This window comes from Ambystoma mexicanum, unplaced genomic scaffold (genome assembly GCF_040938575.1).
Source record: "Ambystoma mexicanum isolate Mex_15411 unplaced genomic scaffold, UKY_AmexF1_1 Mex_scaf5, whole genome shotgun sequence".
In the NCBI taxonomy this organism is placed as follows: Eukaryota; Metazoa; Chordata; class Amphibia; order Caudata; family Ambystomatidae; genus Ambystoma; species Ambystoma mexicanum.
This window is the reverse complement of record NW_027182466.1, coordinates 12,065,302-12,075,875: the sequence shown is the minus strand read 5'-3', so window position 1 is coordinate 12,075,875 and position 10,574 is coordinate 12,065,302.

The following is a 10,574-nucleotide window of genomic DNA, read 5'->3' as shown; positions in this document are numbered from 1 at the left end:
CAGTATCCCATTGCTTTTCCCTGCTGTGTAAAAACAGCACCCTTTTGGCCGTACTCGCGCTCTGCTTCTGCCCGCTGTGGAGGCTGCGCTTGAGTTACGGAACCTGTTCTCCTTCTGCTGTGCACTAACCCGAACTGCCTGACTTCCTCCGAAGAGCTTCCCCTTTTGCCCGTTGGCACCGGCGTGGCAGGTACTTTGAGCACAAGGCTCCACTCTTCGCAGGGCTCGGACTTCCATCTAGTAGGTGCCTCTGAAGGCGAACTGAGTCTAAAGCGGTATCGCACTGCCTGTTTTCCTTCCCTGGCAGGTGGACTACATATTTCGTGCTTTAAACGCTTGCGACTGTGTATTTGTATATATATTGTGTTGATATGGTATGTGTTGGTTTAATATTGTGATATTGTGATTTTCTCGCTACGGTCATTATTTTAAAGGCCTTAAAATAAATGTGTATCTATTTTTGATATAACAACTGTTTGGAGTAGTTTGTAAGCGCTCTTGCTTTGTGTGCTCATTGCGGGCTTTCAGTCACCCTCACCCCTCTTGAGACCTAGTCTTGACCGCCGCGATCGCTACCTTGATTGGTCTGGCTTGTCCAGAGGTTACCCTGTTCCAAGTAATTAGGTTGGCCTTCTGAACTTCTGCGCCACCAGGACAGAGTTCAGAAATCCGTCTTAACAATCGCATGCTGTAGGAAGGGTCTAAGGATTGGAATGGGATGGACTTGGATATCACATCTCATGCTATAGGTAGGCTCAGGTTTGGTATAAGCATTGAGATATCACATCTCATGCTATAGGAAGGGTCTCATGATTGGAATGGGAAGGATTTGGATATCACATCTCATGCTATAGGAAGGGTCTCAGGTTTGGTATAAACATGGAGATATCACTTCTCATGCTATAGGAAGGGTCTCAGAATTGGAATGGGAAGGTGTTGGATATCACATCTCATGCTATAGGAAGGGTCTCAGATTTGGTATAAGCATTGAGATATCACATCTCATGCTATAGGAAGGGTCTCAGGATTGCAATGGGAAGGAGTTGTATATGACATCTCAGGCCTTAAGAAGGGTCTCAGGTTTGGTATAAGCATTGAGATATCACATCTCTGCTATCGGAAGGGTCTCAGGATTGGAATGGGAAGGAGTTGGATATCCCATCTCATGTTATAGGAAGGGTCTCAGGTTTGGTATTAGAAGCATTGAGATATCACATCTCATGCTATAGGAAGGGTCTCAGGATTGGAATGGGAAGGACTTGGATGTCACATCTCATGCTATAGGGAGGGTCTCAAGTTTGATATTAGAAGCATTGAGATAACAAATCTCATGATATCGGAAGGGTCTCAGGATTGGAAGGGGAAGGATTTGGATATCACATCTCATGTTATAGGACGGGTCTCAGGTTTGGTATTAGAAGCATTGAGATATCAAGTGTCATGGTATAAGAAGGGTCTCAGAATTGGAATGGGAAGGAGTTGGATATCACATCTCAAGCTATAGGAAGCGTCTCAGGATTGGAATGGGAAGGAGTTTGATATCACATCTCATGCCATAGTATGGGTCTCAGGTTTGGTAGAAGCATTGGGATATCACATCTCATGCTATCGGAAGGGTATCAGTATTGGATTTGGAAGGAGTTGGATATCCCATCTCATGCTATAGGAAGGGTCTCAGGTTAGAATGGGAAGGAGTTGGATATCACATTTCATGTTATAGGAAGGGTCTCAGGATTGGAATGGGAAGGACTTGGATATCATATCTCATGCTATAGGAAGGCTCTCAGGTTTGGAAGGGGAAGGAGTTGGATATCACATTTCATGTTAGAGGAAGGATCTCAGGTTTGGTATTAGAGGCCTTGAGATATCACATCTCATGCTATAGGAAGGGTCTCAGGATTGGAATGGGAAGGAGTTGGATATCACATCTCAAGCTATAGGAAGGGTCTCAGGTTTGGTATAAGCATTGAGATATCACATCTCATGCTATAGGAAGGGTCTCAGGATTGGAATGGGAAGAAGTTGGATATCACATCTCATGCTATAGGAAGGGTCTCAGGTTTGGTATAAGCATTGAGATATCACATCTCATGCTATAGGAAGGGTCTCAGGGTTGGAATGGGAAGGAGTTGTATATGACATCTCATGCCATAGGAAGGGTCTCAGGTTTGGTATAAGCATTGAGATATCACATCACATGCTATAGGAAGGGTCTCAGGATTGGAATGGGAAGGAGTTGGATATCACATCTCATGCTATAGGCAGGGTCTCAGGTTTGGAAAGGGAAGGAGATGGATATCACATTTCATGTTAGAGGTAGGATCTCAGGTTTGGTATTAGAGGCATTGAGATATCACATCTCATGCTATCAGAAGGGTCTCAGGATTGGAATGGGAAGGAGTTGGATATCACATTTCATGCTAAAGGGAGGGTCTCAGGTTTGGAAGGGGAAGGATTTGGAAATCACATCTCATATTATAGGAAGGATCTCAGGTTTGGTATTAGAAGCATTGAGATATCACATCTCATGCTATCGGAAGGATCTCAGGTTTGGTATAAGAGGCATTGAGATATCACATCTCATGCTATCATAAGGGTCTCAGGATTGGAATGGGAAGGAGTTGGATATCACATCTCATGTTATATGAAGGATCTCAGGTTTGGTATTAGAAGCATTGAGACATCACATCTCATGCTATAGGAAGGGTCTCAGGATTGGAATGGGAAGGAGTTGGATATCACATCTCATGCTATAGGAAGGGTCTCTGGTTTGCTATAAGCATTGAGATATCACATCTCATGCTATAGGAAGGGTCTCAGGATTGGAATGGGAAGGAGTTGTATATGACATCTCATGCCGTAGGAAGGGTCTCAGGTTTGGTATAAGCATTGAGATATCACATCTCTGCTATCGGAAAGGTCTCAGGATTGGAATGGGAAGGAGTTGGATATCCCATCTCATGTTATAGGAAGAGTCTCAGGTTTGGTATTAGAAGCATTGAGATATCACATCTCATGCTATAGGAAGTGTCTCAGGATTGGAATGGGAAGGACTTGGATATCACATCTCATGCTATAGGGAGGATCTCACGTTTGATATTAGAAGCATTGAGATATCACATCTCATGCTATAGGAAGGGTCTCAGGATTGGAATGGGAAGGAGTTGGATATCACATCTCATGCTATAGGATGGGTCTCAGGTTTGGTATAAGCAGTGAGATATCACATCTCATGCTATAGGAAGTGTCTCAGGATTGGAATGGGAAGGAGTTGGATATCACATCTCATGTTATAGGAAGGATCTCAGGTTTGGTATAAGCATTGAGATATCACATCTCTGCTATCGGAAGGGTCTCAGGATTGGAATGGGAAGGAGTTGGATATTCCCATCTCATGTTATAGGAAGGGTCTCAGGTTTGGTATTAGAAGCATTGAGACATCACATCTCATGCTATAGGAAGGGTCTCAGGATTGGAATGGGAAGGACTTGGATATCACATCTCATGCTATAGGGAGGGTCTCAAGTTTGATATTAGAAGCATTGAGATATCACATCTCATGATATCGGAAGGGTCTCAGGATTGGAATGGGAAGGAGTTGGATATCACATCTCATGATAAAGGAAGGGTCTAAGGTTTGGAAGGGGAAGGATTTGGATATCACATCTCATGTTATAGGGCGGGTCTCAGGTTTGGTATTAGAAGCATTGAGATATCAAGTCTCATGGTATAGGAAGGGTCTCAGAATTAGAATGGGAAGGAGTTGGATATCACATCTCAAGCTATAGGAAGGGTCTCAGGATTGGAATGGGAAGGAGTTTGATATCACATCTCATGCCATAGTATGGGTCTCAGGTTTGGTATAAGCATTGGGATATCACATCTCATGCTATCGGAAGGGTATCAGGATTGGATTTGGAAGGAGTTGGATATCCCATCTCATGCTATAGAAAGGGTCTCAGGTTGGAATGGGAAGGAGTTGGATATCACATCTCATGTTATAGGAAGGGTCTCAGGATTGGAATGGGAAGGACTTGGATATCACATCTCATGCTATAGGAAGGCTCTCAGGTTTGGAAGGGGAAAGAGTTGGATATCACATTTCATGTTAGAGGTAGGATCTCAGGTTTGGTATTAGAGGCATTGAGATATCACATCTCATGCTATCAGAAGGGTCTCAGGATTGGAATGGGAATGAGTTGGATATCACATTTCATGCTAAAGGGAGGGTCTCAGGTTTGGAAGGGGAAGGATTTGGATATCACATCTCATGTTATAAGAAGGAGCTCAGGTTTGGTATTAGAAGCATTGAGATATCACATCTCATGCTATCGGAAGGATCTCAGGTTTGGTATTAGAAGCATTGAGATATCACATCTCATGCTATCAGAAGGGTCTCAGGATTGGAATGGGAAGGAGTTGGATATCACATCTCATGCTAAAGGGAGGGTCTCAGGTTTGGAAGGGGAAGGATTTGGATATCACATCTCATGTTATCGGAAGGATCTCAGGTTTGGTATTAGAAGTATTGAGATATCACATCTCATGCTATAGGAAGGGTCTCAGGATTGGAATGGGAAGGAGTTGGATATCACATCTCAAGCTATAGGAAGGGTCTCAGGTTTGGTATAAGCATTGAGATATCACATGACATGCTATAGGAAGGGTCTCAGGATTGGAATGGGAAGGTGTTGTATATGACATCTCATGCCATAGGAAGGGTCTCAGGTTTGGTATAAGCATTGAGATATCACATCACATGCTATAGGAAGGGTCTCAGGATTGGAATGGGAAGGACTTGGATATCACATCTCATGCTATAGGCAGGGTCTCAGGTTTGGAAAGGGAAGGAGTTGGATATCACATTTCATGTTAGAGGTAGGATATCAGGTTTGGTATTAGAGGCATTGAGATATCACATCTCATGCTATCAGAAGGGTCTCAGGATTGGAATGGGAAGGAGTTGGATATCACATCTCATGCTAAAGGGAGAGTCTCAGGTTTGGAAGGGGAAGGATTTGGATATCACATCTCATGTTATAGGAAGGATCTCAGGTTTGGTATTAGAGGCATTGAGATATCACATCTCATGCTATCATAAGGGTCTCAGGATTGGAATGGGAAGGAGTTGGATATCACATCTCATGCTAAAGGGAGGGTCTCAGGTTTGGAAGGGGAAGAATTTGGATATCACATCACATGTTATAGGAAGGATCTCAGGTTTGGTATTAGAAGCATTGAGATATCACATCTCATGCTATCGGAAGGGTCTCAGGATTGGAATGGGAAGGAGTTGGATATCACATCTCATGCTATAGGAAGGGTCTCAGGTTTGGAACGGGAAGGAGTTGGATATCACATCTCGTGTTATAGGAAGAGTCTCAGGTTTGGTATAAGCATTGAGATATCACATCTCTGCAATCGGAAATGTCTCAGGATTGGATGGGAAGGAGTTGGATATCACATCTCATGCTATAGGAAGGGTCTCAGGTTTGGAACGGGAAGGAGTTGGATATCACATCTCATGCTATAGGAAGGCTCTCAGGTTTGGAAGGGGAAAGAGTTGGATATCACATTTCATGTTAGAGGTAGGATCTCAGGTTTGGTATTAGAGGCATTGAGATATCACATCTCATGCTATCAGAAGGGTCTCAGGATTGGAATGGGAAGGAGTTGGATATCACATCTCATGCTAAAGGGAGGGTCTCAGGTTTGGAAGGGGAAGGATTTGCATATCACATCTCATGTTATAAGAAGGAGCTCAGGTTTGGTATTAGAAGCATTGAGATATCACATCTCATGCTATCGGAAGGATCTCAGGTTTGGTATTAGAAGCATTGAGATATCACATCTCATGCTATCAGAAGGGTCTCAGGATTGGAATGGGAAGGAGTTGGATATCACATCTCATGCTAAAGGGAGGGTCTCAGGTTTGGAAGGGGAAGGATTTGGATATCACATCTCATGTTATCGGAAGGATCTCAGGTTTGGTATTAGAAGTATTGAGATATCACATCTCATACTATAGGAAGGGTCTCAGGATTGGAATGGGAAGGAGTTGGATATCACATCTCAAGCTATAGGAAGGGTCTCAGGTTTGGTATAAGCATTGAGATATCACATCACATGCTATAGGAAGGGTCTCAGGATTGGAATGGGAAGGAGTTGTATATGACATCTCATGCCATAGGAAGGGTCTCAGGTTTGGTATAAGCATTGAGATATCACATCACATGCTATAGGAAGGGTCTCAGGATTGGAATGGGAAGGACTTGGATATCACATCTCATGCTATAGGCAGGGTCTCAGGTTTGGAAAGGGAAGGAGTTGGATATCACATTTCATGTTAGAGGTAGGATATCAGGTTTGGTATTAGAGGCATTGAGATATCACATCTCATGCTATCAGAAGGGTCTCAGGATTGGAATGGGAAGGAGTTGGATATCACATCTCATGCTAAAGGGAGGGCCTCAGGTTTGGAAGGGGAAGGATTTGGATATCACATCTCATGTTATAGGAAGGATCTCAGGTTTGGTATTAGAGGCATTGAGATATCACATCTCATGCTATCATAAGGGTCTCAGGATTGGAATGGGAAGGAGTTGGATATCACATCTCATGCTAAAGGGAGGGTCTCAGGTTTGGAAGGGGAAGAATTTGGATATCACATCACATGTTATAGGAAGGATCTCAGGTTTGGTATTAGAAGCATTGAGATATCACATCTCATGCTATCGGAAGGGTCTCAGGATTGGAATGGGAAGGAGTTGGATATCACATCTCATGCTATAGGAAGGGTCTCAGGTTTGGAACGGGAAGGAGTTGGATATCACATCTCATGTTATAGGAAGAGTCTCAGGTTTGGTATAAGCATTGAGATATCACATCTCTGCAATCGGAAATGTCTCAGGATTGGGATGGGAAGGAGTTGGATATCACATCTCATGCTATAGGAAGGGTCTCAGGTTTGGAATGGGAAGGAGTTGGATATTGTTAAGACGGATTTCTGAACTCTGTCCTGGTGGCGCAGAAGTTCAGATGGCCAACCTAATTTCTTGGAACAGGGTAACCTCTGGACAAGCCAGACCAATCAAGGTAGCGATCGCGGCGGTCAAGACTAGGTCTCAAGAGAGGTGAGGGTGACTGAAAGCCCGCAATGAGCACACAAAGCAAGGACACTTACAAACTACTCCAAACAGGTGCTATATTAAAAATATATACACATTTATTCCAAGGCCTTTAAAACAATGACCGTAGCGAGAAATCACAATACAACTCTAGTAAACCAACACATACCATACCAATACAATATATATACAAATACAAACAAGTCTCAAGCGTTAGATGCACGAAATGTGTAGTCCACCTAAAAGGGAAGGAAAACAGGCAGTGCGAAATAATGCTTAGACCCAGTCCGCCTTCAGAGGCACCTAACTAAAAGGAAGTCCGAGCCCTACGAAGAGTGGAGCCTTGTGCTCAAAAGTACCTGCACACGCTGGTGCCAACGGGCAAAAGGGGAGTCTCTTCGAGGGAGATCAGGCAGTTCAGTTTAGTGCACAAACGAAGAAGAACAGTGTTCCGCGACTCAAGGGCAGAAGCAGAGCGCGAGTACGGAAAGGCATGCTGTTTTGACACAGCGGAGAAAAGCTATGGGTTCCTGCAGGAGGGCGACCAGTTCCTAGCTATGCTACTCACCGGTCCCCGATGCAAGCAGACCCAGGCTTCTCCGCGTCAGTTTCAGTCGCTGGCAGGTTCAGAAGAGCAGGGGATGTCTCGTCGTCGTGTTGAGTCTGCAGCAGCAGAGTTGAGTAAAAGACGTCCCAAACGAAGGAACCCGCACAGTTTGTTACCACAGCAGGGCAACGGAGCGGCCGTGTGTATCTGAGCCAAATGTACACTACTCACTTCAGACCTGGGAACGCCAAGTGTACGAATCGTGTGAGAGTGACAAGGACTCGATATACTACACAACCTGGTGGCAGTTACAGAGCAAGACTCCTGTGTAGGCTGGTCAGTCTGCTGGATGGGCCAGAGACGCTTCCGAAGGCTTACTAGCAGGAGCTGGTGAAGATGCCGAGAATAGCTGTCCCCGCTATTCCAAGGGTCGAAGTACTAGTACAGGCCTTCTGGTTCGATCAAAGGTGAAAAGGGTTTCACAAGGCGACAGCAGTGCAGAGGAGCAGTCCTTCAGCGGGTCACCAGCGATTCCTCGGTTCAGCCTCTTGGTTGCAGGATACTTGGCTCCTGTATTCCTTCGTTCGTGAGAACTCAGGAGATCGACATGGTAGTGGTGTTTCCAGCCCCCTCTTATCCACGGTTCCCTTCGTGCCAAAACGGTGGGGACCCAATGGGAGATCCGCTCATCAACACTCACACCATTCGTGGACCTATCACGGACCACGGTGCTCCCAGGCATTCACACGGGACCAGACATCCCAGCCCACATCCTGGAGGCACACACAAGACATGTAGAAGCCCGCGAAAGCATCCGTGTTTCGCGGGAAAGTACATGCCCAAATAAGGAAGGCCCCGGGTCGGCTCGACCTGGGGAAGGTGAAGGGAGCAAGACGGTCAGCGGACAGGATAAAGGAGCCTCGTGGTCTGGCCAATTTTGGGAGCCAGGCCATCATTTTGGGTTAAGTGCGAGAAACGCGCTTAGAACGCCAAAAGGAGCTCAAAACACAAGAAACGATCGCTGCCACCATTCACCGTCCGTGAATCACTTGCACCGATCAGTTACAATCCTGAAAGAGTATCTAGGGCCTGTAGAAGGCTAGAATCCCAAGAGAGCAGTAACTTAGCTTACAGTGCCCTCTTGTGTCATGTTGCACGAAAGCCGCAACATGATAAAAGAAACTACGGAAAACAGCGTTTCCCGGTACTGACTGTCTTGAGGCCATGCAAGTTTCCCCGTAAGAAAGGAGCGAAAGCCCAGAGGAGTGCGGCAGAAGGCTGCACTTCTCTGGCAAAGTCGAGAACAAGGTGAAAAACAACAGCAAAAAGTTTAGGGGTTGCCACATGGAAGGAAAATTACCTACAATTACGAAATCTTTCCTAACAGATATCACATCTCATGTTATAGGAAGAGTCTCAGGTTTGGTATAAGCATTGAGATATCACATCTCTGCAATCGGAAGTGTCTCAGGATTGGGATGGGAAGGAGTTGGATATCCCATCTCATGTTATAGGACGGGTCTCAGGATTGTTATTAGAATCATTGAGATATCATATATATTGCATGCTGTAGGAAGGGTCTAAGGATTGGAATGGGAAGGACTTGGATATCACATCTCATGCTATGGATAGGCTCTCAGGTTTGGAAAGGGAAGGAGTTGGATATCACATTTCATGTTAGAGGAAGGATCTCAGGTTTGGTATTAGAGGCATTGAGATATCACATCTCATGCTATAGGAAGGGTCTCAGGATTGGAATGGGAAGGAGTTGGATATCACATCTCATGCTATAGGAAGGGTCTCAGGTTTGGTATAAGCATTGAGATATCACATCTCATGCTATAGGAAGGGTCTCAGGATTGGAATGGAAGGAGTTGGATATCACATCTCATGTTAAACGAAGGATCTCAGGTTTGGTATTAGAAGCATTGAGACATCACATCTCATGCTATAGGAAGGGTCTCAGGATTGGAATGGGAAGGAGTTGGATATCACATCTCATGCTATAGGAAGGGTCTCAGGCTTGGTATAAGCATTGAGATATCACATCTCATGCTATCGGAAGGGTCTCAGGATTGGAATGGGAAGGAGTTGTATATGACATCTCAAGCCATAGGAAGGGTCTCAGGTTTGGTATAAGCTTTGAGATATCACATCTCTGCTATCGGAAGGGTCTCAGGATTGGAATGGGAAGGAGTTGGATATCCCATCTCATGTTATAGGAAGAGTCTCAGGTTTGGTATTAGAAGCATTGAGATATCACATCTCATGCTATAGGAAGTGTCTCAGGATTGGAATGGGAAGGACTTGGATATCACATCTCATGCTATGGGGAGGGTCTCAAGTTTGATATTAGAAGCATTGAGATATCACATCTTATGCTATAGGAAGGGTCTCAGGATTGGAATGGGAAGGAGTAGGATATCACATCTCATGCTATAGGAAGGATCTCAGGTTTGGTATAAGCATTGAGATATCACATCTCTTCTATCGGAAGGGTCTCAGGATTGGAATGGGAAGAGTTGGATATTCCCATCTCATGTTATAGGAAGGGTCTCAGGTTTGGTATTAGAAGCATTGAGATATCACATCTCATGCTATAGGAAGGGTCTCAGGATTGGAATGGGAAGGACTTGGATATCACATCTCATGCTATAGGGAGGGTCTCAAGTTTGATATTAGAAGCATTGAGATATCACATCTCACGATATCGGAAGGGTCTCAGGATTGGAATGGGAAGGAGTTGGATATCACATCTCATGATAAAGGAAGGGTCTAAGGTTTGAAGGGGAAGGATTTGGATATCACATCTCATGTTATAGGACGGGTCTCAGGTTTGGTATTAGAAGCACTGAGATATCAAGTCTCATGGTATAGGAAGGGTCTCAGAATTGGAATCA